The sequence below is a fragment of the Apodemus sylvaticus genome, chromosome 3 (assembly GCF_947179515.1).
Source record: "Apodemus sylvaticus chromosome 3, mApoSyl1.1, whole genome shotgun sequence".
In the NCBI taxonomy this organism is placed as follows: domain Eukaryota; kingdom Metazoa; phylum Chordata; class Mammalia; order Rodentia; family Muridae; genus Apodemus; species Apodemus sylvaticus.
The window spans coordinates 7,847,859-7,872,575 of NC_067474.1; positions in this window are offsets into that span (position 1 = coordinate 7,847,859).

Genomic DNA, 24,717 nt, shown 5'->3' on the forward strand with positions numbered 1-24,717 from the left:
CCTGGAATTCACTCTGTAGAACAGGCTGGCCTTTAACTCAGAGATCTTCCTGCCTTTTCCTCCTGCGGAGCAAGATTAAAGTATGTGCCCCCACATCCTGTTCAACCTCTTCTTTTCTATCTCACACAAGAAGACCGACAGACTCTTAGCTGCTTCTTCCTCTTTTTACAAGGGCAGTAATCTGACCGATATAGGCCCCACCCTTATGATTTCATTCAGTTTAATTACCTCCACAAAAGCTATCCTCAATCCTGGTCGCACTGGGGGTTGAGACTTCAACACATAAATTCAGGAAGAAATAGTTGATAATACCCACTCTTGTATCCTTTCTACTATTTAGCAACCTCTTTACCATTTCTGTAAAGACCAGATTGTTGTCATAATTATTTAATCTCAAATTGGGGTTTCTGCCCTGCTTTTATCATTCAACAAAGAACAAATAACTTTTATTTTTATGGTAAGCCTTAGTCAGCACTAGAGCTGGGCAGATATCTACCCTCTATGCTATTAGACTCTATTTCCTCATCAATAACCCTGAAGCATAACTTGCTATGTTCCATTTGCACTGCCCTTAACCCCAATTGTCCAGCCCTCAGGCCACACGTGTCTAACTCGCTTACCCAATGGTGGCTTCCTCCTCTGATGTGCTGCTTCTCAGATCCCAAGCCTGGGAACCCAAGAACACTGCCTACCTCTCTTCTGCCCAGCTATCGGCTGTAGGCATCCTTGTTCATCAATCAGTGATAACTGGGGCCAAGGTTATATAATATCACTTGAGTATGTCACTTGGGTGTCTGGAGACTCTTTTTTCCCTGGGGGCAACCAGGCCTTGGGGGAAGTATTCATCATTACAATATAAGCAAAAGACCAAACCTCAGCAATTCCCCTTTTTTGTCTAATTACAAAGTCCCACTCTCTTGTGGGACTGTCTTATAATCAGCAACATATAGTAGGAACAATTATGAAAATTATTAAGTAAGAGTTATATTTTAAAAGTCCAGTCTTATTTGACATTTCAGAAGATAGTATTCTACTATCAATCGTACCTTGGTGAGCTTAGAGTCTTCTAATTTAATTTCTATCTTAATTCTTATCCTAATTTGCAACATTAACTTAAAAAATATTTTCTTAGACTTAAAACCTTTCCAAATGCTAAACAAGTTTAATTGTGAGACTATAACTATCTTGTCTTTAATCCCATCAGAGATTCAGAAGGAATAAATATTACTTGAGTAGGAACTCAGCTTCCAAAAATTATAGAAATGACAGAGACAGCTGACCTCCTAGACAATCCTCAATATTCTTCACAATGTTGGAGCATCTTTCTTTAGCCTTTTGGCCCAGAATACCTGACAATCCTTCTGTGAAGGAGGACTTGCTTACTCTGTCTTGACAGAGCTTGGCAGTTGACTATCCTCATCCATTTGTCCTTTTTGGACAACATTCTGTCTATCTGAAGATGAATTCAGGGCATTTTCTTTGCTCAGTGTCTAGCTTGTCACAACTGAAGTGAACTTCAGAAGGAGGTTTTGATACTCAATATCTTCTTTGAAGAGACTGATGGTACTATCAGGAGTGGAACTGTCTCATAGTCAAAAGACCTTTTAATAATGAAATAATTTTAAATGACATATTCTGTGGATTTCTGAGGCTTTGAAGACAATCTATTTATAGCATATCTGAATTGTCAAACATTGTTTATTTTTAGGCATTTACTGTCTGAATAACTTTGAAAGTATTTTGTTGTAATTAGCATTTTTATTATATATATATATATATATAATTTGTATTAGCTGCCATTAAAAGGACTGCAACTAAACCTTGTATTTTCAATGAAACACACAAGCATAATAACTACAAGAGTTGAAACATAAAAATATGTTATAATCTTAAATTTTGTATCAATATACAAAGATGTATGCCAGTAAAAGCTTGTATCAATATAAAAATTTTGTATCAATGTAAGAAAATAATTTTAATTTTCCATTAAAATATAAAGATCTCTACCAATGTACAATTATGGCTATAAAATGCTTTTGTTTAAGAGTAAGTTCAATAATTTATCCATATTTGTCTAATTTCTTACAAGTTTGTCTTTTTCTTTTCCATCTTTCCTTTACCTCAGAAAGAAAGGATAGAGAAGAGGAAAGGAAAGACAGAAGTTCCTGATTCTAAGCTCCTTATTTGGTCTCCTCCATGTTCAAGGATTATTTGTAAACCATCCCATAAAAAGACAACATATCTATAACTCATAAAATGAACAAAACTAGAATGTAGGTAGATACAGCTAGAAGAACCAAGAATAACTGACCTAAAAGAGAGGGCTTTAGAGACAGGAGGAGAAGGTGACTGAAGTGGATGGCACCACTGTCCCTTTCATTCAGCACGCTGAAAGAATAATTTTTCATGTTTTCACTATAAGGTAGCTATTTCTGTGTAACGACATCCCAAGTATCAATATTCAATGCAATATTCAGCAGAAATGCAGCTCAGTTAATAGCGTACTTGTTTAGCACACGTGCTGCCTGCCCTAGCTTAAATCCCAGAACACAATCAGCAACCCCAGAATTTAGGATGAGATGCTCAAGGTAATCCTTAAATAGAGAGGTTTGAGGCTAGCCTGGACTATGTGAAATTCTATCTCTACATACATATATACATGATGAACATAAAAGACGTATTTATCACCATTCAGATATCTAGAAGTTAGCTGTGCCATGACTGGCCAAGGCTGGGCCCATTTGGATCATTGGCCCAAGTGTCTCTGCTTCTTGCTTCAGAACTGTGGGTGATCAGTCCCCAAAGCTCTCATCTATTGCAGCATATTGACATGACCCTTTATCGTGGCGGCTGAGGTACAGTGGCCAGAACAGAAACACGGGTCTCCTGACTGGCAAATTAGAATGGCATGCTGACAACTGTTTTTCTCACAGGCTGCAACAGTCCCAAGTCTATCTCACCAGGGAGGCCCCATTGCTGTGGAAGTCAAGAGAGGTAGAAGACTCAGTAGAACTTCTCCTGTCACTCAGTGCAGCTGCGCCAGCAACTAGTTCATGCTATTTGAGACTCTTGAGCAATCAAAATAGAAAAAAAAAAGGACTGGGAATGCTCAGCCCTATAGCAGATGCCTGTATAACCATACATTCTCCCTGCCCTCATGACATCCCTGGCCCCCACAAGGCTCAGGGAAGAGGGGTTGGAATCCATGGAAGAGCCACAGGACAGGAAGGGTGTTGGACATCCTGTCTTCTGGACACATGCAGTATGGCAGTTGTAGCTGTGGTAAACTGCACAAGATCTACTTAAAATGAAGTCAGTCAAGATTCCCTCATAAACAAGGTAGGGTCACAAGGACACACCTCTGTCTAAGGAGACATTGGCAGGTCATGGCTGCTGGGAAGGAGAGTCACTTTAAGGGATGGGGACAATGGTAAGTCACCTGTGCTCCAGCGGATGGCCTTACACCCATGCACACACAGGCAGCATTGAATGCATGCAATGGGTTATGAAGATGAAAGAGAAAGGAAGGGAGGGAGGAAGGAAAGGAGGGAGGGAGGGAGGGAAGAAGGGAGGAAGGGAGGAAGGAAGGAAGGAAGGAAGGGAGGGAGGAAGGAAGGAAGGAAGGAAGGAAGGAAGGAAGGAAGGAAGGAAGGAGGAAGGAAGGAATGCTGGTTAGATTTTTGCCAACTTGACATAAACTATAGTCATTTGAGAGAAGGAAGCCTCCAGGGGATGACGCTTCCATAAAATCATGCCGTGGGCCAGCCTGTACCCAGTGCATTGTGGGTGAGGCCATCCCTGGGCTGGTGGTCCTGAGTTCTGTAAGAAAGCAGGCTTGACAGGCCACGTGGGATGAGCCAGCACGCAGCACCCCCCAGGCCTCTGCATCAGCTCCTGCCTCCAGGTTCCTGTTCTGCTCTGCTGCTGTCCTGACTTCCTCCATGATGAGCAGTGGTGCAGAAGCATAACCTCAGTAAACCCTTTCCAACCCTGTCTAAGACCAAAGGAGCAAGACATGTTAGAGAGGTCTGGGGAGCACTGGGGGAGGGGAGGAGAATGAGGGGCAAATATGATCAAAATACATTTCCTATATGTATTAAATTAACAAAGGATAAATAAAAATGTTAATTTAAAAAGACTCACTATGCCACAGTTTCTTCTTTGCTTCCATTATGCAGCATATTGTCCTGAACATCACCCCTGTTTGGGTTCCGTTTCTGACAGCTCCTTCATCACCAGCCTGGCCCAAGCAATCAAAACTTCATGGCAGGGGTGGGGTGGCATGGGTGGGCTTCAGCTCAGTTGATGGGGTACTGGCCAGGCGTCCATGGAGCCTTTGGTTCGATCCTCAGCCTTGTGTTCCTGTGATGCCAGCACTCGGGAGGTGGAGGCAGGAGGATGACAAGTAAAGGTCACCCTTCATTACACCTTCAGTTTGAGACCAGCCTACCTGAGACCTTCCCTGTACCTGCTCTGATCTTCTGGGTGGGGCTCTAGGAACCAAAGTCGGGTTTGCAAGAGCAGTATGTGCTCTTAAGCTCAGAGCCATCTCTTCAGCCCATAAACGCCCAGGCAGCTGCCAGGCATCTTTTATGGTTTGTCTGTTTGTCTGTCTGTCTGTTCGTTTGTTTAGATAGTGTTTCTGTATGTATGTAGCCCTGGCATGCTAAGATCTTGCTATGTAGATAAGGTTAACCTTGAGCATAGAGTCTCTCTTACCTCTGCCTAAGACTGGCATTTGGGAAAAATGCCACAGACCTTTTCCTCCCCTTCACTCCAAGTTTGGTCTAGAAAAGAAAATATTCTAAGACCTAAGAACCTTTTCCTAGTGTTTTCTTCATGGGTCTGTTTGCTCAGTAGAACTGTGGAGAAGGTGAGTCTCTTCAAGAAGTGAAGCACGGGGCTGCAGAGGTGGCTCAGTGAATAAGAGCGCTCGTCTTTTGTAGAGGACCGGGTTTCAGTTCTCTGCACTCACATGATGACTCCAATTCTACGTGGCTTGAATGTCCTCTTTAGAAGACCCTCTGCACTTATCATTATCATCATCATTATTATTATAATTATTAGTAACTCCCTTTACAACCCAATATCAGCCCTTTCTCTCCCCCCATGCAAATCCTCCCCCATTTCCCCTCCCTCTTCTCAAGAGAAGCTGTTCTCTGAGTGTCAACCCCATACCCATCAAGTCGCCGTGGAGTAGGCATATTCTCTCTCCCTGAGGCCAGACAAGGCCGCCCATTTAGCGGTACACTATCCACAGACAGGCAGGCAGACAACAGGCTCAGGCACAGCCCCTGCTCTAGTTGTTAGGGACCCACGTGAAGACCAAGGTGCTCAATTGCTGCATACGTGCAGGGCCTGGGTCCAGCCTGTGCTTGCTCTTTAGTTGGTGAGTCAGTCTCTGGGAGCCTCCAAGGGTCCAGATTAGTTGACTCTGTTGTCTTCCTATAAAGTCCCTGTCCTCTTCAGGCCCTTCAGTCTTCTGTGAGACTCCCCAGACTCCATCTAATATCTGGGTGTGAGTCTCTGCATCATTTTCCATTGGCTGCTGGTTGGAGCCTCTCTGAGGACAGTTAGGCTAGGTTCCTCTCTGCAAGCATAAGAAAGTATCATTAATAGGGTCAGCGATTGGTCCTTGCCCGTGGAATGGGTCTCAATGTCATTGGTTGGCCATTCGCTCAGTCTCTGCCCTTGGTCCCTGCTCATCTTGTAGGCAGGACACATTTTGGGGTGAAGGCTTTGTGATGGGTTACTGTGCTTACCCTTCCACTGGGCGTCCTGCCTGGCTATAAGAAGTGGCCACTTCAGGATCCATATCCCCCACTGCTAGAGATCTTAACTAGAGTCACCCCTCAGGCCCCCTGGGCTCTCTCCACATCCCAAGTTGTTCAAATGTCCTAGAGATTGCCCACCCCCACACAGCTGATCTCCCTTCTCTCTGCTCTCCCTACATATTATGTCCCCCTGCTCCTCTCCTCATCCCCTCTCCTACACAGTTCCCTCCTTCTATCAATCTCCGATATCTATTTTGTTTCCCCTTCTGAGAGAGAGTCAACCACTCTCCCTTGAGCCCTCATTGTAATTTGGCTTGTTTGGGTTTGTTGATTATAGCATGTTTATCCTGTACTTTATGGCTAATATCTACTTAGAAGTGAGTGCATACCATGTATGTGTTTTGTGTCTGGGTTACCTCACTCAGGATAATATTTTCTAGTTCCATCTATTTGCTTGTAAAACTCATGATGTTCTTGTTTTTAATAGATGACTAGTATAGATACACCACATTTTCTGTATCCATTCTTCAGTTGAAAGATATCTAGGTTGTTTTCAGTTTCTGGCTATTACAATTAAAGCTGCTGAAAAACATAGTTAAACAAGTGTTCTTGTGGGCTGGTAGAACAGCTTTTGAGTATATGCCCAGCGCTGTAACTGGGTCTTGAAGTAGAACTATTCCCAATATAGAAACCACTATATTGTCAGGCAGTGGTAGTGCACACCTTTAATCCCAGCACTTGGGAGGCAGAGGCAGGCGGATTTCTGAGTTCAAGGCCAGCCTAGTCTACAAGTGAGTTCCAGGACAGCCAGGGCTATACAGAGAAACCCTGTCTTGAAAAAGAAAAGAAAAGAAAAGAAAAGAAAGAAAGAAAGAAAGAAAGAAAGAAAGAAAGAAAGAAAGAAAGAAAGACACAAAGAAAGACACAAAGAAAGACACAAAGAAAGACACAAAGAAAGACACAAAGAAAGAAACCACTATATTGATTTCCAGAGCGGCACTTTGAATTTTGATCTTAGCCATTCTGATGGGTGTAAAGTGTAATCTCAGAATTGTTTTGGTTTGCATTTCCCTCATGACTAAGGATGTTGAACATTTATTTAGATGCTTCTTGGACATTCGAGATTCCTCTGTAGAGAATTCTCTGTTTAGCTCTATACCTTATTTTTTTAATCAGGTTATTTAGATTGTCAGCATCTAACTACTTGAGTTCTTCATGTATTTTGGAAATTAGCCCTCGGTTGTATGTAGGGTTAGTAAAGATCCTTTCCCAATCTGTAGGCTCTGGTTTTTTCCTGAAGATGGTGTCCTTTGCTTTACAGAAGTTTTTAGTTTCATGAGGTCCCCATTATTAATTCTTGACCTTAATGCCTGAGCCATTGGTGTTCTGTCCAGGAAGTTGTGTCTTATACCAAGTTCAAAACTATTCCCCACTCTCTATTCTATAACATTAAATGTGTCTGGTTTTATGCTGAGGTCTTTGATCCACTTGGACTTGAGTTTTGTGCAGGGTGATAAATATGGATGGATCTATTTGAATTCTTCTACATACAGACTTCCAGCCAGACCAGCACCATTTGTTGGAAAAGCTCTCCCGTTTCCATTGTATGGTTTTGGCCTCTTTGTCAAAAATCAAGTGTTTGTAGGTGTGTGGGTTTATTTCTGGGTCTCTAATTCCATTCCATTGATCAGTGTCTCTGTTTCTGTAGCAACACAGGGAGGCAGGATGCTCTCCGGATCCCGCAAGGCTTCCCCAGACGGAGGAGCGAGACCAGAGCCAGACACCTGTGCTGGGGGCTGCTGGCCACTCGCCTATCCCGGCTGTCCCAGGTGAAACAGCTGGAGTGACAGGCGGATCCAACTAAGATGGGTGGGCCGGCAGAGTTCCCACCTGCTTAGTTTGGGGGCCCCAAAGGTTTCCACGGTAGGCAGGATGCCCTTGGGGTCCCACAAGGAGCCTCTGTACTGAGGAGCAACGTCAGAGCTAGACAATGGCGCTCAGGGCATCGCGCGTTTCGGTGGCATTCTCACTTCCGGGCATCAGGCACACACACGACACATATGCATAACCGCGTGCAGGCCAAACACTCACACCTCAAAATAAGTAAATAGATGTAAAAACAAAAAGTTAAAAACGAAAACCACAGTGCATTCAGGTGTTTGGTTTAAGATCATTTCGTTACCGTTCCAGTTCAGTCTGTAGTGCTAGCCCCGTGGGGCATGGGCTGCATTTGCCTGTCACTGATTTCTTTGACCCCATGAATCCCTATACAGCAGCGACTCTGTGGTTCTCAGAGCTATGCAGTCTGTCTCCCTGCACGGGGACTTGGCCCTGCTCTTTTCCTTCTGTGAGGGGTCATTGTTCGCCAGTGAACGACACCCCAGACTCAGAGTATGCAAACACAAGGAGCGCTGAATTCTGCAGAAGTCCCGCGTGCTGGGGCCGCCTAGTCCAAGATGGAGACATCCAAGGGAGCTTGCAGGCCGGGTTTAAGCACCTTAGGGAATTCCAGGGGAGGCCACCTTTATCTTGCTCCATCTCTAGGGACATTCCAGAACCATTACCTGGCCTCAACTGTGGCTGGGGAGGTCTGGATTGCTGACCCGTCGCCTTTGCTTCAGGGCAGCTTCTGATGACAGGGTAATTTCTGACTAGCTGCCTGAAGCTGCCTGGGCTTGCCTGGACTCGCCCAGTTCTCAGGCCTAGTCTCCTGAACTGCCTATTTGAAGCCTGTCATGGAGTCAGCCCGTCTCACTTCAATAGCACAATGAGGTAAGTGTGAACTTCAGCAAGTGTTTTATAAACAGGCATGTTAGTACACATCTGTAAGCCCAGGTCACGGGAAGCAGAGGCAGGGGGATCATAGATTTGAAGCCAGCTTGAACTACATAATAAGACCCTTCTTCAAACACAACAACAAAAAGCCTCTTGTGATATGCATCTCTTTCCTGGACCTCTGCTGTATCACAAGAACTGCTCAGATCCACGGGTAGCCCGACGGAAGAGGAGGGGCCACATTATCCTAAGCCAGGGCCACAAGGCCAGTCACCACGCAAGTGCCACGGCATACTTAAGCACCCCCCCCCCACACACACACACACAAAACCGTAAGTAAAACCATAATAATTTCTGTAAAGACTTTCCTTCTCAACTCTTCCCACACTAAGAGAGTTTTATATTGATGAGATTTAGGAAGCAGAGGTCTTTTTTTTTCTTTTGTTTTTTTGGATTTGTTTTTTTCTGAGACAGGGTTTCTCTGTGTAGCCCTGGCTGTCCTGGAACTCACTCTGTAGACCAGGCTGGCCTCGAAATCAGAAATCCACCTGCCCCTGCCTCCCAGAGTGCTGGGATTACAGGTGCGTGCCCCACCACCCCTCCAGAGGTCTATTATTATTAGCTGTGCTAGTGCAGTACATGCTTTGTCAAAACCTAACTCTCCTATATAATAGCCTCTCAAATATGGCAACGCAGACAGGTTTTGAGCATGTTACATATAATTCTCATTTCCTCATATACTTTATAACTTTATTAGGAAACATAAGCACATATAATTGAATAGTAGTATCATCTATTTAAAATGCTATGTTTATTGTGGCAATATAGTTTCTTAACAAAACATCACCCTTGAAACATTTAAATCATTATTTCAGGTTAGAAGAGAAAACTGTAGAAAACTATCAGCACAGAATCTTGCCACTAGCTGCTCAGTACTCCCCACTGGGAAGATCCTTATTCCGAGATGTGTGGAATGTTAGCAAAAAAGGCCAACAGAGCCTCTCCCAGCGCTGAGTGAAACTTTTAAAGGCAAATTTTCCTCACAAATATGGTGACACAGAGAAGGCATTCATGATGAGTTGTGCACGCAAAAATTCTTTTAAATTATTCTGACATTGGAGAAAGGACTCACAGAAAAATACTGTTCAGAATGGACTCCATGTTTGACAGCTACATGTCTGTGTGTGACCAGAGTAAGCAGCTAGTCCCAATGTAACAGGAAAGAATGTTTTGTGTCTGTTAAGGTGTTTCACAAAGGTTAATCACAGAAGCCTTTTTTGCTAAATCCTGGGCTGCGGAAATCAACAGTCAGGTTTGAAAGTGGCTATTAAAGGAAATCAGTAACAATATTCCAAGACAGCGCCATCCTGGCTGTGGGAGCACACACCTTCAATCTCTTGGGAGGCAGAGGCAGGCAGATCTGGAGGCCAGAGTGAGTGCCAGGACAGCTGGGACTACACGGAGAACCTTGTCTCAAAAAACAAAAAACAAGCCCTGCGGTGGTGGCTGGCGCATGCCTCTAATCCCAGCACTCTGGGAGGCAGAGGCAGGCAGATTTCTGAGTTCAAGGCCAGTCTGGTCTACAGAGTGAGTTCCAGGACAGCCAGGGCTATACAGAGAAACCCTGTCTCGAAAAAACCAAATCTAAAAAACCAAAAAAAAGAAAAAGAAAAAAAAAAGGAAGGAGGGAGGGAGGGAGAAAAGGAGGGGAGGAAGGAAGGAGGGAAGGAAGGGATGAGAAAAGAAGGAGGGAGGGAGAGAGAGGAGGGGGAGGGAGGGAGGGAGGAGGGAGGGGGAGGAAGGAAAGGCCTTTGCTCTCAAGTCTCCCAGCTTCCAGGGCAAATGGTCACACTCCTGGAGCACCTTTCTTTCCCTGAACACTTTGGTCTGTGACAGCAACAGGTGATAGCATGCTGCAAACCCTGGAACCTTTGCACACAGCTCATAGGAATATAAACTCTAGCAGCCATGTTGGAAAGCCATGCGGCATTCCTCAAAATGTAAAAACTTGCCACATGCTGCTCATCAAGCAGTATGAGTCTGTGTACACACACAAGAAAGTTTGTGTGTGTGTGTGTGTGTGTGTTTATAGACAAATGCTTATTGTGGATATAGTTGTGACAACCAGAAAGTAGAGGGAACCACAACTGTCCAGTAAACAGAAGCGATGAGTCAGCATAGTCACACAGTGGATTGGAACTCAACACCAAAGACTTACATTCAATTCAAATTCAGATTACATGGATTTATTCCTATTGCTAGCAGAAGGTGCCACACAGCATGCAGTGCAGAAGGAGGCATTAAAGTGGAACTTTAGATGGCACACCAGAAAGCTCTATGTTACAGCTGTCCATGGAATGCACACTGGGCAGGAAATCAGTTTACTCCTCTCAGTTCTTTAACTTTCTTGCTATATGGTAATGAAGAGACCATTCCATCCCTTTCCCACAGCAATAGCATATATAGATATATAGATAAATATATAGATACATAGATATATAGTATGTATGTATCCATGTTTACATTTGAATGGGTGGGTGGGTGCATGGAGTCACCTCCATACCTGCACAAGTGTCTGTGGTGTTGGTATCAGGATCTCTGAAACCTGTGACATCACATAGGTGGGACCTGAACACCTGTTGCCAAGGCAACAGTCACCATATTCCCAGAATCCACTTGGCTCATCTCCCACCTTTACCTGGGAGGGACTACTTCACCATCCATATATAAAGAAAGGCCCCTCTGATATCTCTCTCTTCTCTCTCTCTCTCTCTCTCTCTCTCTCTCTCTCTGTCTCTGTCTCTCTGTCTCTGTCACTCTCTCTGTCTCTCTCTGTCTCTCTCTCTGTCTCTCTCTCTCCCTCTCTCTCTTTCTTCCCCCTTTTCTCTTTCCACCACCACTTTGCCCTTTCCTCTTTCAATAAACCTCAAGTGGAGCTGTTTGACTTGCTGTGGTCTTTCTGGAACTGTGCAACAGTCACAACATGTGGTATCCCAAAATTGAAGCCAAATGTCTCCCTCAATAGCTCTTCACTTGATTTCCTGAGGCGGAGTCTCTCCCAAATCGGTTAGTCCAGCTGGCCAGGTTGCTCCTGAGCTCCCTTCCCTGCTCTCTGCAACTCCCTGGAATCTGAATCCCCTCACTCACTCGCTTGCTGGCTAGGCAAGCACTTAATAAGAGCCAGAAATAGATTTATGGCAAGTGTCACATAATAAAGAAAGCCACGGCCTAATGAGACGGTAACACAGAGTCTGAAACTGGTGATAGAGGAAAAGGTAAGAAAGAATTAAAATGAATGCTCTCCATTTACCAAGATGGCAGGCAACTGCAGTGTCAAGCAGCCTCCAGGGAACTACAGCCAAAAAAAGAAAGGAAGACGAAATGACACAGTTATGTAGAAAACATTAACTATTATACCAGAGAATACAAGAGGATAAAGATCAATTTATCCCATGAGACTAAAATAAATCATATGATGATAGTAATCCAGGCGGAAAGAAAGCATTCAACCAAAACCAAGTCACTTATGTTTAAAGGCAAGTTAGGACTACAGAGTCACATTATTGGTGCACACCTCTGATCCCGGCAGGATTAAATCCCGGGGGGAGGGGGATATCTGTGAGTTCGAGGCCAGCCTAGTCTACAAAGTGAGTTCCAGGACAGCCAGGACTACAGAGAGACCCTGTCTTGAAAAAAAAGCAAAACAAAACAAAAATTAGGGCTACAGAAGAATTTCCTCGATTTGACACACAAAACTAGGAAGAAAAGTATGGGTTTAGAAAACAAGACTCTAAGGACACTGTGGTGTGTGTGTGTGTGTGTGTGTGTGTGTGTGTGTGAGAGAGAGAGAGAGAGAGAGAGAGAGAGAGAGACAGAGAAGCTGCTCCTTACAGCAAAGTTACTAAGCAGGTGAAGTGGAAGCAAAACTGAACAGGTTAAAGAAAAGACTAAGAGGGACAGGAGAGGTGGCTCAGCTGGTGAGAGAGAACACTTGCTGCTCTTCAGTAGACCTGGGTTCAGGTGCCAACACCCACATGATGGCCCCCAACCATCTCTGACTCCAGGTCCAGGGGCGCTGAGACTCTTTTCTGGCCTCTTCTGGCAGCAGGCACACATGAGGTACAACATACATATATATGTGTAGGCAAAACTCACACATAAAATAAATCTGAAATAAAAAACATCATTAGAGACAAAAAAGAAAAAGAAAGTAAAAGACAAACAGATGGGGGAAGAGGAGGAGGGGAAGAAGTTTTTGGGAAAGAAAAAGATCTATCTTTATTATCCAAAATTGAAAGTTCTGGTGAAGACGTCAGAAACCTCACTCTGGGATGAGTGGGATCTCCTGTGCTAGCTCAAACCAGAAAGCTCTGGTTCCTTCTACCCAGAGAGTTCCTGCCTTTGTCTCAGGAAATAATTAGGAAGCTAGGAAGAATTAAACCCAAGATTTAGGGCTTACTAAATACTGTCTCACAAGAATGATGATTACACTGTTGCGATTAGAAGCTGAGGACCGTTAGCCCCTGGGAGTGCTGATTACAACATGATTAGCAGATTACTGTGAGATTAGCCAGTCTTTTCGCAGAAGTTGGTGGGAATTCTTCCAGGCCATAAGGGACAGAGGTGGCAGATGGTTTGTTATAACCACAGAAACTTTAAAATGCAGAGTAAAGGATAGTCAGCTTTTCATTTTTATCTCCTTTGAAAAACAGGGGGCGTGGAGCTGGACGCTTCCCACTGAGTAGGTTTCTGGGACCTCCTCAGAGTGGCTTGGCAGCGACAACCTAGCTCGCGGCTCCCAGACAATGAAAACTTGACCCAATGAGGTGCTCATTTGGGCCTTTATACAGCAATGAAAGCCCTTTGAAGAGAATTTGAGATGCGACCTAACCTGCCGGGCTCAGAGTCAAGACAAGCGCACAGGTACGCGGAGCTAAAACTGCGTACTCCAGTCCTTGCATATGCAGATGACATGTTAATGATGTTAATGACTGAGGCAGTAACAGCCGCCTCTTTAATGTTTGGGGCTTAAGTCTTAGCCGCTCCTTGAAGAGTCAGCATCGGAGCAGCTCTTTGTGGGCTAGCACAGGCAGGTAGGAGCAGGCAGTTGCCCTGGAAAGACCATTTTCAAACGAACCAGTTGTGAATGTGGGATTTTATTTTTCTTTTTTGTGAGTCAAAACAGTGAAAAATCAAATTGGAAATAGATGTAGCAGATAAGTTGGTGTCCTCTGGCAGATTTGGAAGCAATTTTATTATAGTGAATGTGTTATTAATAAAAAACTGTTTCACATTGCTTTGAACCATATGGAAGTAATTCCATCTGTTTTTCTTACTGTCCATTTGCCATGTGTTTGAGGGAGCTGGCTAGGTTCCCTTCCCAAAGTTCCCTTAATGAGCTGATTGAAGACAAGAGTCTTTGCATGACCACTGTGAGTGACGCGGTTGTCTTAATGTGTAAGAAGACTCCATAGAAGAAAGAAAGTGTCAGAAAAATAAAAAAAAATCCCCCAAACAGTTCTGTAATCCCCCAGCACACCTAGGGAGCACGCGTGCTCCGGACACCACTGAGGAGATCAGTCCTAGTCAGCAGTTGTAAGCATTATTTTTAATCTTTTGAAACCCGTCAGTGTGGTGAAGAGAGGTGGCTGCAGGGGACCGGGTGCTCCTGAGAGAAACTGGTGTAAGCAAAGAGATAGCACACAGAGCACAGAGCCAAGAGCCAATGTTCCCTGGCTGATGTCCATAAATGTTTGTCATGACACCTTCCTGCCTTAATTTCTTCACCTGAAAAAGCTATTAATAGGAATTGATGTTTATTGCAGCCTGTCTGTGTCAGACACAGTGTAAACCCTACTGACAAGTTTTCAACAAGACTCTTGTCAATGCTATTATCATTGCTGTTTTATAGAGCAGCAAGCAGAATGGTGGTAATAAAATAGATCAAAATCTCCATAATGATTTATCATAAAACTGGAAGAAATGCCAGGTGTGGTACAGACGTGCCTGTAATCACAGAAGAGACTTTCCAGTTGGAAGTGGCTAGCTTGGGCTGCAGAGCTAAATTCTGTCTCCAAAAAAGTAATTTTTTTGGTCTTTTTGGTTTTAATTTTTAATATATAATCTGAGCTATCAAATAATTTGAGTCTTGCATAGAGAGAAAATGAAGGAGGCAGCTGGATGTAGTGGTGCATGCTTTTAATCCTAGCCCTCGAGGCAGAGGCAGGTATGTCTCTGTGAGTTTGAGGCCTGCCTGGTCTACATAGCAAGTTCTGGGTCACAGAGCTACATAATGACATCCAGTATCATCAAAAAAAGGAGAGGGAGAGAGAGAGAGAGAGAGAGAGAGAGAGAGAGAGAGAGAGAGAGAGAGAGAGAGAGAGAGAGAAGAGAAGAGAAGAGAAGAGAAGAGAAGAGAGAAGAAAAAAGAAATGGAAAGAAAAGAAAAGGAGATGCTGAAGTAAAAGTTTGTTTCTAACTGTGCAGAGAAGGTGTCATGAGAGTGGGAACCTGCTGCCTGGCATTAGCACGGACGACAGGGACAGGAAGGAGCAGGCAAGGATGACAAAAAGCAGATGAGCAAAGCAAACCACTTGCATATATTAGAATATCACAGTAAAGACCAATACTTTAAAGATCACATTGTATCGTATAAATATATGCAACTCTCCTTCAATAGGAAATGTGATTTAGGGCCAGTGGGGGCAGGTGTCAGGAGCACACAGGGCTGGGTGTGCTGCTGTGCTGCTGTGGTCCTAGCGCTAGGTGGAGCCAGCAGAATTTCCCGGAAGCCTGTGGGGAAAGAATGTTTAGCTTTTTGCCAGATGCTCCTGGATTCATTCATTTCTGCCTGCCTGTCTATCTGTCTGTCTCTCTCTCTCTCTCTCTTCCTCTGTTTCTCTCTGTCTCTCTTTCTACACACACATATATAAAAATCATACCTTATCTCTGATCATGTGCAACATTGATACTAGATAAATTTAATTAAAAATATGAAATACACACATCGGAAGAAGACAGAATATTGCCACCACAGGGTATGGTGATGCATACCTCTCATCTCTGCTACTCAGAAGACTGAGGTAGACGATTTTAAATTTTAGTCCTACCTAGACTACACAAGAGTTCGAAGCCAGCTCGGCAATGTTGAGACCCTGTCTCAAAATCAAAAATGAAAGAGCCATGTCTGCTACTCTAACTCGGAGGCAGGGCTCCCACCTTGCACGCGTGAGGTCCTGGTTCAACCCTAGTATCTGTAGAAAAACAAAAAATATTTTCATAATGTTGATATATACAATGGTTTCTTAAATAAGACATAAAATCACCAACTAATCCCTTCTCATAAGCACGGCGTGCTAGGAGCAACATTCTGTTTGTGTAGAATTGGAAATTCTCCAGGAAGAAATCAAAGGTTTTTGACTTTCCAAAATTTGCCAGTGGCCTGGGGCAAAACCTGTTTCTACCCACACCTGCACCTCTGATATAGATAATCCACTTTTATTTTTTGGGAGAGGTGCAGTGCAGGTCTTTGAAACCTGGGCCTCTGGCAAGGTGTGTAGGTGTTCTGACCCTGAGCCGTGTCCTCTGACCCTTGACTGTGCTTCTCCAGGCCTTTCTCCGCCTCGGCCTAATGCTAATGAGACAACAAGGTGTAGTCCAGTCTTGTGAGGTCTTGAACCATCTCGGACTAATCTGTAATCTCCACAGCTCTAATATGTAAAAACAAAAAACAAAACCAAAAACCAAAACCCCCATCAAATTTGAAGCCAAATGGAACTTGGCCCAGCCTCAGTTTCCCTCTGGGCCATCCAGGTTATCCGAACATTGCTCTGGCCTGTGACGTACGTGATGTACAAATGAGGAAGTGGAGATTTCTGCAGCCATCCTCTCTTAGGTGCTGTGAAGACCAGAGCAGTATTCTGGGTGCAGAATTACACATGTCCCTCACATCTGTACAATCAACACTGTGAGTTCCTTGCTTATGCAATGCTAAAACGCTGATATATATTAAATGAACTGTAGAGTTCCAAGAACTCCAGGTTATTTGTCAAATTTCAAGAGAATAATTCAGCATGCAAAGCTCTAAAGAGAGGGAAACACTATCCGGTCTGCACCGCCTCTACTCCCTCATAAGGGACTTTCATGCCCTATATACCATTTTAAAATTAAAATAAAAAGCATGTATGCTTGCTGTGTTCCAGTTAGTATATTTCGATGATCCTAAAAATGAGTATTTTCACTCTTGCTTCTTGGCCGTCTTGCTCTCTTGTTCTCTCTTGTCCTCTTGGGCTCATTCCTTCCCTATTCCCTCCCCCCCACATGTTCATGGCGGCCTCTACTTCTCTACTCTCTCCTTCTCTCTGCCTTTCTCTGCCTCTACTACCCTCTTAACTACCCTCCCCATGCCCTGAATAAACTCTATTCTATGCTAAAAAAAATTAGTATTTTCTTATTTTCCAAAATCCCTAAAATTGGAATGTATATTACAATTAGTACCATGACACAGTCTTTGCCAACATTTTAAATAAAATGCATACGATCACACCTCCCCGTTATAGGCCTGCCCCACATCCAGTCAAGTACAGCAGAAGTAAATGAAACAATTTCCGCAGATGCCAAAAGATCCTTCAGGATCCGTTATTTAAATATATCTTGTGTCATAAATGTTATAGATTAAAGGAGAGTTAGACACTGAAGTCAGCCAAAATCAGAGCTGTCAATTGGACAGCAATTTAAATTGTAACTGTACAAAGACTTTACAGGGGGAGGGGCACAGAAAGAGTTGGGTATTTGTTAGATAGCAAATGATATTGGGAAATTGTTCTTCATTTTAAAACTTGTGACCATAATACTGGGAGTCAGGCGAAACTCCCCATATCTTTTACAGCACACACTGAAACCCCGGATAAGGATAATTATTGAAGTGGATCCACAGCCTCGTTATACCATTATCTCTGTGTATGCATCAAGTTTCCCACAATGAAGAGTTTTAAAGCAATCCTGACTGTACTGGCTGGTTTTGTGTGTCAACTTGACAGGGGCTGGAGTTATTACAAAGAAAAGAGCTTCAGTTAGGGGAAGTACCTCCATGAGATCCATCTGTGAGGCATTTTCTCAATTAGTGATCAAGGGGGGAAGGCCCCTTGTAGGTGGCACCATCCCCGGGCTGGTGCTCTTGGGTTCTGTAAGAGAGCAGGCTGAGCAAGCCAGGGGAAGCAAGCCAGTAAGTAACGTCCCTCCATGGCCTCTGCATCAGCTCCTGCTTCCTGACCTGCTTAATTTCCAGTCCTGACTTCCTTTGGTGATAAACAGAAGTGTGGAAGTTTAAGCTGAATAAACCCTTTCCTCCCCAACTTGCTTCTTGGTCATGATGTTTGTGCAGGAATAGAAACCCTGAGTAAGACATTGACAGAGCTCCAGGCAGTAGGATTTTTTTTTTTTGAGTGAATATCTTTTCAGAAAGTACAGGACACACACACACACACACACACACACACACACACACACACACACACGAATCTTTTAAAAATACATTTGAATTGTCTTCATTAATCCTCCAAAGCCATCTAGAAACTATTTCCCCATGGAAATGCATTTTTCAGTTACCTTTTTTATTGAATGTCTGTAGTCACACGTCCTTGGAATTGTTCACCCTTTGGGAATCCTAACACACCTCTCCTAGCCTTGTCTGTTGAAGGAGTTCACAGATGGGAGAGAGGTGAGGCAGACTGGCTGTGTGGCCTGTGGACCAGATCAAGTCAGGGAGCCTGGAGCCTCTGGACCCCTTTCCACACTGATAAGTCATCTGACCTGAAGCAAGTCAACCAGGCCTTCTGGCTTTAATTTCATTTTTTGTTCAATTACAAAATGCTAGCAAATCTAACTGCTCTATAGACAATTTGGGGATTCCAATAAATAGTAAATATAAGCAAAGCCAACATGCTCTTTGTTGCAAGGTTCCAAGCTGAGGCCGTGTGAACAGCACCTGGGAGAGAAAAGAATCGTCTATGTAACTGATTGCTTTGCTGTGTGAAACCAAACAACCAGGCTGTTCCGAAGGGCTGCCATTGTGTCCGCACCCAAGGCCAGCCTTTGCCACCCCTGAGGTCAGGCACTCAGCTGGGCAGCAGGCAGGTATCGCGTTGCTAATAAGGCTGCAGGGAAGGGTGATTGGGAGTGGGTTCCACACACAGGAGGAATATGGAGGGTACGCAGCTGGATTGGGAGGACGCCGCCAGGACCTTCACTGACTGCTCCCAGCAGACACTCTACTTGTGCCCATGTTCACGTTAGCGTGGTTCCAGGGAGTTTTAGCAGTTGGCGAGTTTCCGAAATATAAGTCTGTGAAACTTCTTTTCTTTCTCTTTTTGCTTCGTCCTCATTTGGAAAGCGTTTAGCTCGGTCTTGGCAGGAAGGCCTCCCTGGTGTGTCTCCGGGAGAGGTGTCCGCGCAGCTGGTTTCAGCTGCACATAGTGAGGCGAGGCTTGTGGAATGGAAGATTAGGGGAGACTGAGCCTGGTGAGGGTTTGTCCCTCCCTCGAAGAAGACAATAAAGTCTTCACTAAAATGCTCACATCTCTTGTAGGTGAAATTCTCAGTTTTGGAGTCAACTATTCCCGATTTCCCATGGAATTAATATAATGCTCCTGTGGAAAGGGGACCCTTTGAGCAAATAAAACTTGCCACATTAATCTTAAACCATCTCCTAAATCCACTTATTCCAAGAGTGCAAAGATGGCTTGATTGAAAAATCAAGCACACTAGTACGTTTAAATCTTTGTGTCTGAGAGAAAGAAGACATTATTATCTTGATTGGTGATTTAAAAAATCAATTGATAAGCTTGAGCTTTTTTATAACCTCTAAACTAGTAACATTAGTGATCTTTATTAACTTGTTTATACAAATTAGTTGTCACAAATTACCTGAGGTTGACCACAAGTCAACCTCATTGTTTATAAGAAAAACCATCCATGTGGTCTGTGGTTCTTGAATCTTATTAAGCTGTAAACAAAATTTTGTATATGACTTTTTCCAAAAGTTTTGTGTTTTGGTTTTAGAAGTGTTTTTATTCTTTGTTTAAATTTTCCAAAAAAAATAGAACATACCAAAAGGGTCTATAATTATTATTAATAACAAAAAACAAGAACAGCATGATTGCTGTTACTACCATACATAATAATATGCTGAATGAAAAAAAGAAATGAGGGCATGGCTGCTCCCAGGTATGGTGGCTTACTGTAGACTGTAGACGTGAGGGAGAAAACAGCCAGAGGCATCTGGAATGGTCCAGACTGAACCAGGCCAGGAGAGGAGAGAGGAGGAAGGAGATCAGAAAGGCTGGGGAAGGAAGTCTAGCTCCTGGAATGCAGAGTAGGGGTCTGGTGAGAGGGCTGGGATGAACCACGGGTACTGAGTGAGACTTGCCTCAGGTGCAAGGCCTAACAACACCCAAGTTCTGTTTAACAGCAAAAAAAAAAAAGAGAAAGATTGCACTGGAGGTCCTCAACCTTCCTGATGTTGCGTGCGACCCTTTAATACAGTTCCTTCCACTGTAGTGACACCCAACCATAAAATTATTTAGTTGCTACTTGGTAAACTGTAATCATAACATAAATTGCAACATAAATATCTGAAATGCAGGTATCTGATAGGTGACCCCCCACTGGGTCACAGGTTGAAAACTGCTGGGTTGGACTATCATTATTTGAGGTGGTATGATTGTGGAGAGCAGCAGGTAGACCAGGTGTCTGTACAAACTACACGGCCCTCCATTTTCTGTCATTCTAGCATCCTCGGGGCTCTGTGGGATTCACAGAATGCAGCCTTCATGACAATCAACTTTCAGGACTTCTGAGGCTGGTGCTCAGAGTCCAAGTCTTGTCTTTACTTGGCCTAAACCTTTGCCCTGTGTAATAGTCAGCTCGTCCTGTGTAGCCCATCCACTGGTCACCCAGTGGGCTACCCCAAGGTTTGAGTCAGATATCTCAGAGGGTCAAAAGTTTTTCTGCCAGTAGAAGGTAAGAATCTCCTGGCATGGAGGAATAGCAATAATACTGAAGATTCCCCTTCTGAAGCCATTACTCTGATAATAATAATGAGATCTAATGTTACCGAGAATGTTCCATGTGCCAATTTGTTTGAAGTAGAGTGGGCCCACTGTATCCTTGGGTTCAATATCCATGGCTTTAAGAACACACATCACAAATCTTCTTGGCTGGTGAAGCTTTTTTTTTTATCATAATTTCTCCAAGAAGATGGCTCATGTAGCACTTGTATTGCACTGGGTATCAGAATTGTCTGGAGGCTGGAGAGACGGCAGCAGAGAAGATCTCTTGGAACTTTTGCAGAGGACCTAGGTTCGGCTCCCAGCACTCACACAGTGGGTCACAACCATCCCTAACTACAGTTGGAAAGGATTCATGCCTCCTTCTGACCCCATCAGGCACTGGGTACACACAGTGGTGTGCAGGAAAAACACTCATGTACAAAAGATAGGTAAATCTGAAAAAATGAAAATAAATAATCTAGATAATCTAGATATTTAAGGCATGTGGTAGAGTGACCCAAACACCGTGCATTTCACAGAAGGACCTTGATCATCCGCAGACATTGATGACCTCAGAGGGGTCCTTCCTTGGAGACTGGGGGATGACAGGACATGATATGAGTTTCTCATTTCATTCTCATAGAAACCTTAGGCTGTAAATCTGTGAATTTTTAAAGCCCACTGTCTCATTTAGCTTTTTATCATCATGATATAAATACCCACGAGATTCGATTACAATGGACAAAGCTTTCTTTGGGCTACGGAATACCTTTAAACTCTGCCCCCTCCCACTGTGATTTAACTCCCTTTACTTGACCCTACCTCTGAAGGTTTACCCTACGTCTGAAGGACAGCTCCTTCCCATGGTGTACGGCCCAGGGACCATGCCTTTAGAAGAGGAGACTTTGAGGGACATATAAGATCTAAATTGTTGCACTACGTATAAAAATAGACACAGGCCTTTACAGAAGAAGTGAAGCTTGTGCCAGTGGAAATGGAGTTAATAAGTGGGAGAACTGGAGTTCATGGCCATTGGCACCCTGAGTCTAGGGAAACTCCATATTTACTGCAGACAGGATGAGCCCATTAGCAAGCCAGGAGCTGCTTCACACAGACAAAGGCAGATGACAGAAGAGGGCAGAGACTAGCTTGAAATGTGATTGTCCTATATCCCGATGGACTCCACACACCATCCTGATCTGTAAGTCTTAAGACCAGCCTGGACCAGTTTTTCTTCTGGAAAAACTAGGAGAAAGAGCCGCGTTATGCACAGTGATTTTACAACAGCCATTCTTAAGGCATTTTGCCTTTCTTTTCTTTACAAGAGTCATGGAGTTTTTGGTTAGCTTAAGCCTAGTACTTCCTGAGGCCTAGTATGCCTTGCTCTGTCCAGTCTGAATAGACACAGAAGCTTTATTGAAGGAATGAGCTGGGCCTTTTATTCTAATACCATCAAGCAATCTTTGTTGACACCTGATGGTTTTGACTCTGTAGTCCTCATCATTGATGAAACCTCAAGGCCTAGGAGAATGGAACATCTTAGGTGCCCAGTACTGCATACAACACTTCCCTAGATGGTGTGATCAGTCATATTCAGGTTTGTGACAACTGCTACGCATAGTTGCTTAGGCACTGTGGTGGTTTGAATATGCTTGGCCCAAGGCGCTATTAGGAGACATGGCCTTGTCAGAGTAGGTGTGGCCTTGTTGGAAGAAGTGTGTCACTGTGGGGGTGAACTTGGAGACCCTTCTCCTAGTTGCCTGGAAGCCAGTCTTCTCCTGTTTGCCTTTGGAACAAGATGTAGAGCTCTCGGCTCCTCCAGTGCCACACCTGCCTGGACTCTGCCATGCTTCATGCCATGATGATAATGGACTGAACCTCTGAACCTGTCAGAGGGCCCCAGTTAAATGCTGTCCTTTATAAGAGTTGCCTTGGTCATGATGTCTGTTCACAGAAGGAAAACCCTAACTAAGACAGACATCATGTAATTAAAACACTTGGGTGAATGAGACAGGAGGATCACTAATATGAGGCCGGCTTGGGGTGCATAATGAGATTGAGTCCATGTCTCAAACAAAAGCAAAACTAGAAAGGGCCTCAGCATTTGGGAGGCAGGTGGGTCTTTGTGACTTAGAAGTCATCATGGTCTTCACAGTGACTTCCAGACCAACCAGGGCTACAGAGGTATTATAATAATAATTAATAATAATAATAAATAATGGTGACAACAATGCCTAAGGAACCATGCCTAGCGGTTGTTACAAACCTGAATCAATAATAAATGTAATAAAATAAAATGTAAGAGCCAGCCATGGTGGCTCATGTGTGAGGTAGGAGGATTACTTCAGCATGTGAGTTAGTGGGATAATTGTGGTGATGCTCACAAAATCTATTTTAATGTCTCATTCAATTCTGATTACAAGTGTTTCATTGAGGAATTTTGTGCCCATGTTTACCAAAGAAGTCATAGACAACACAAAACCATAAATTTATTTAGGACATTATGTAGCATTTAAAAAAAATTAATTGTATTGTCCCTGTGGTTGTTTAACAAAGTACAGCCCCATAGGCTCATGTATTTAAATGCTTGGTCACCAGGGTGTGGGACTCTTTGAAAGGATTATAAGGATTAGGAGGTGTGGCCTTGCTGGAAGAAATATATTACTGGAGTATGTTTTGAGCTTTTCAAAAGCTCATGCCAGGCCCAGTGTCTCTCTTCCTGCTGCCCGTGGATCCTGATGTAGAAATCTCAGTTCCCTCCCCAGCACCATGTCTGCCCTTGTACCACCACATTTCCTGCCAGGGTGATCTGAGCTATGCCTCTGAAACTGTCAGCAAGCCCCCAGTTAAATGTTTCCTTTATAAGAGTTGTTGCGGTCATGGTGTCTCCTCACAGCAGCAGGACCAGTGACTAAGACAATTCTGGTTTTGTTTCTGGTCACCTCTTTTGTTTTTTGTGGTATCAGCTTTGTAGACTGAGTTGGGAAGCATTCTTTCCTTTTATGTTTTATACAGTACTTGAGAAAGATCAGTGTCAGGCCAATCAATAAATAGCAAATAAGCTGAACTGAATAGACATGTTGTACAAAAAAAAATGTCCAATAAGAATGTGAAAGTTCAACATCCTTGTCTATTAGAAACATGCAAAGCAAAATTGTTTTAGAGCTGAGGATAAAGCTACCTGGCATATGTGAGTCCCTGGGCTTGATAAACAGTAATGAGCAGTTTGAAGCTGAAATTTAAGGTCATTCTTGGCTAGAGAGAGAATTTGAGATTATCCTAAGCTAGAGACCATGTTTCAAAAAACAAAATAAAAAAAAATCTCTATTGAGATTTCATCTCTAAAATTATAAGATTAATAAACTCTTAGCCAAATTAACTAAAAGTTGGAGAGAGAAGATCCAAATTAATAAAATTAAAGTTGAAAAGGGGGCATCACAACAGACACCAAGAAAATCCAGAGAATCACAAAGACATACTTTAAAAATCTGTACTCCACCAAATTGGAAAGCCTAAAAGAAATAGATAAATTTCTTTTATAAAAATGATTTATTTATTTATTATATGTACATACACAGTAGCTGTTTTCAGACTCCCCAGAAGAAGGCATCAGATCTCTTTATGGATGGTTGTGAGCCACCATGTGTTTGCTGGGATTTGAAATCAGAACCTTCAGAAGAGCAGTCAGTGCTCTTAACCACTGAGCCATCACTCTAGTCCCTAAATTTCTTGATATATATCACCTACCAAAGTTAAATCAAGATCAGGTGAACAATTTAAACAAACCTATAAGTCCAAGCAAAATAGAAGCAGTCATTAAAAAAAATCTACCAACCAGAACATGCACAGGACTAGATGGAGTCAACTTAGAATTCTACAAAACTTTCAGAGTAATTCTAATTACTCTGGTAACAAAGTCACATAATGACTCAACAAAGAAAGACTATTCCAGAACAAACCCCTTATGAAAACAGATGCAAACATTCTCAAGAATATATGTGCAAACAGAATCCAACAATGCACACCATGATCAAGTAGACTGCATTCTGGAGATGTGGGGATTGTTGCACAGACATAAATCAATTAAATGTAATCCATCATATAAGCAAACTGAAAGAAAA